Source organism: Anopheles ziemanni (genome assembly GCF_943734765.1).
Source record: "Anopheles ziemanni chromosome X unlocalized genomic scaffold, idAnoZiCoDA_A2_x.2 X_unloc_11, whole genome shotgun sequence".
In the NCBI taxonomy this organism is placed as follows: Eukaryota; Metazoa; Arthropoda; class Insecta; order Diptera; family Culicidae; genus Anopheles; species Anopheles ziemanni.
In genome coordinates, this window is record NW_026689719.1 from 437501 (window position 1) to 440973 (window position 3473).

At 48.1% G+C, this 3473-nt stretch overlaps 1 non-coding gene and 1 pseudogene across 1 annotated transcript; both read right to left on the reverse strand.

Annotated features, from left to right (window-relative positions):
- Positions 1-352, reverse strand: part of LOC131291572 (large subunit ribosomal RNA) — a 10919-nt pseudogene extending 10567 nt beyond the window's left edge.
- Positions 353-839: 487 nt separating this feature from the next.
- Positions 840-994, reverse strand: LOC131291583 (5.8S ribosomal RNA). Its single transcript, XR_009189368.1, has one exon. It is a non-coding gene; the product is annotated as a 5.8S ribosomal RNA (ribosomal RNA).
- Positions 995-3473: the final 2479 nt, after the last annotated feature.

Consider the following 3473-nt stretch of genomic DNA (forward strand, 5'->3'; position numbering starts at 1 on the left):
GTCTCATGGTTGTATTTAGCTTTAGAAGGAGTTTACCTCCCACTTAGTGCTGCACTATCAAGCAACACGACTCCATGGCACGCTCGGTCCATCATCCAACGGGCGCTGTTCTACGGGCCTATCACCCTCTATGGGTTCTGAGCCACATTCAAGTTGGACTTGAAAAGCGCTAAGATGACGGATAGTGAGACGCACCAGTACACGGAATCGGATAGACGGACAGGCCGCCACCCCTACGTGCTGAGCTTCTCCCGTTTCGCTCGCAGCTACTCAGGGAATCCCGGTTGGTTTCTTTTCCTCCCCTTATTAATATGCTTAAATTCAGGGGGTTGTCACACATGAACTGAGGCTTATGTACCTTGCGGTTGTTATCGTCACATCTGGCTTGCGACTACTTTGTTTCAATGTCCAATATGTACCGTTGGACTCGGTTAACGGGCTGTTAGCCCGCGTGTGGTTTAACTCACTGATACCTTCCATTGCCCATACGCTAGTTTGTTTGTGTTCCTTTGGTCAACTTCCATACTTGAATCATTTGTGCTACCGCTGCTGCTTCGACGCTACTTTGACATCTTCGCTTCTATTTAAATAAATAAATAAGCTGAAGCTAGACATCAGTAAACACCACCACAGACACCACAAGCACGCCTTCTCCTCGTACTTCCGCCTCACGCGGGAACACGGACGCTCTAAATACTTCGAATTCCAATGCCAGTATATTGTAAACCACGGGTTCTTTAATGCTAGCGGGTCGTCGCGACCCTAGTTAACATCATGGTGCACGTCTCGTGACGGGTGTCACGGCGTAGTTAAATGTATGCGATACATTTCTCAAATATAAGCGCTCAGTCATCTGTACATCATGGTAGGTTCCCACGACGTGCAATATGCGTTCAACTTATCAATGTTCATGTGTCCTGCAGTTCACATTATGACGCGCAGTTAGCTGCGGTCTTCATCGATCCATGAGCCGAGTGATCCACTGCCGAGGGTGACTAACTTGCGTAAGCCGCCGCTGTGCGCGTATACCCGTTCCCCGTAGGGAGGAGCAAGCCGCCGCTTAGAGACGAAGCATAAAGTGTCCTCATTCCACATAGGGCAAGCTGGATTAATCCATTTTACCCAGGACGGCCGAAGCGGCGTGGACCAGGGGAGAACTGAACCTTATACTTCACACCACAGTAAGTCTACGTGTCCTCTTCCACATAGGGCAAGCTAGAACTAACTATCTTACCCAGGACTGCCGAAGCAGCGTGGACCAGGGGAGGAACACACTTTTCATGGAAACGTAAGGCATCCATGACTGCCATAACGTAAGCCGCCGCTGTGCGCGTATACCCGTTCCCCGTAGGGAGGAGCAAGCCGCCGCTTAGAGACGAAGCATAAAGTGTCCTCATTCCACATAGGGCAAGCTGGATTAATCCATTTTACCCAGGACGGCCGAAGCGGCGTGGACCAGGGGAGAACTGAACTTTATACTTCACACCACAGTAAGTCTACGTGTCCTCTTCCACATAGGGCAAGCTAGAACTAACTATCTTACCCAGGACTGCCGAAGCAGCGTGGACCAGGGGAGGAACACACTTTTCATAGAAACGTAAGGCATCCATGACTGCCATAGTGCGTAAGCCGCCGCTGTGCGCGTAAACCCGTTCCCCGTAGGGAGGAGTCAAGCCGCCGCTTAGAGACGAAGTATTAAGTGTCCTCTTCCACATAGGGCAAGCTAGAATGAACTATCTTACCCAGGACCGCCGAAGCAGCGTGGACCAGGGGAGAACTGAACTTTATACTTCACACCACAGTATTGAGTAATGTGCCCTCTTCCACATAGGGCAAGCTGGAATGTTCCATTTTACCCAGGACGGCCGAAGCGGCGTGGACCAGTGGAGGACTACACAATCATGAGGTTTGATATCGACTTGTGTGTTTCAATAGGGTACCGATGGTATGTTTTGAACCGATTTGATTTAGCCATTCTGAAGTCATCACTTGGTTGAAGCGCTGAACTAGGGAGGCATCGTTTACATATATATTGGTTTTCGCATGCTCTACTAGGTTAATGTCATGAGGTTGGCTATCGAGCATGCCCAAGTGATGACTTGATTGTGTGCTTGCTTGAAGAATTCTTCACATTTCATACCATCGGTTAGTTGTCGAATCATTCCTCGATCATAACCTTCGTTCTTGGTTCATGTATGCTCTCTTCCACATAGGGCAAGCTAGAATTAACTATCTTACCCAGGACCGCCGAAGCAGCGTGGACCAGGGGAGAACTATACTTTGTCTTGTATGCCCTCTTCCACATAGGGCAAGCTAGAATTAACTATCTTACCCAGGACCGCCGAAGCAGCGTGGACCAGAGGAGGACTATACTTTGTTCATAACACCACAGTATTGAGTAATGTGCCCTCTTCCACATAGGGCAAGCTAGAATGAACTATCTTACCCAGGACCGCCGCAGCGGCGTGGACCAGTGGAGGACTACACAATTAAGAGGTTTGATATCGACTTGTGTGTTTCAATAGGGTACCGATGGTATGTTTTGAACCGATTTGATTTAGCCATTCTGAAGTCATCACTTGGTTGAAGCGCTGAACCAGGGAGGCATCGTTTACATTACTTGTATATATATTGGTTTTCGCATGCTCTACTAGGTTAATGTCATGAGGTTGGCTATCGAGCATGCCCAAGTGATGACTTGATTGTGTGCTTGCTTGAATTCTTCACATTTCATACCATCGGTTAGTTGTCGAATCATTCCTCGATCATAACCTTCGTTCTTGGTTCATGTATGCTCTCTTCCACATAGGGCAAGCTAGAATTAACTATCTTACCCAGGACTGCCGAAGCAGCGTGGACCAGGGGAGAACTATACTTTGTCTTGTATGCCCTCTTCCACATAGGGCAAGCTAGAATTAACTATCTTACCCAGGACTGCAAAGCAGCGTGGACCAGTGGAGGACTATACTTTGTTCATTACACCACAGTATTAAGTATGGTGTCCTCTTCCACCATAGGGCAAGCTAGAACTAACTATCTTACCCAGGACCGCCGAAGCAGTGTGGACCAGGGGAGGACTATACTTTATACTTCACACACTAGCCATACTGAAGTCATCACTTGGTTGAAGCGCTGAACTACGGCGGGGTAATCGTTTACAGGTTATAATCATATAGCTGCATGCTCATTAGTAGATAATGGAATATTGTATGGCAATATGAGCATGCCCAAGTGATGACTTTGTTTCAAGCTCAACAGGTAGGGTATTGAGTCCTCTTCCACATAGGGCAAGCTAGAATGAACTATCTTACCCAGGACCGCCGGAGCAGCGTGGACCAGTGGAGGACTATACCTTGTCCATTACACCACAGTATTAAGTATTGTGTCCTCTTCCACATAGGGCAAGCTAGAATTAACTATCTTACCCAGGACCGCCGAAGCAGCGTGGACCAGATGAGGACTATACTTTATAC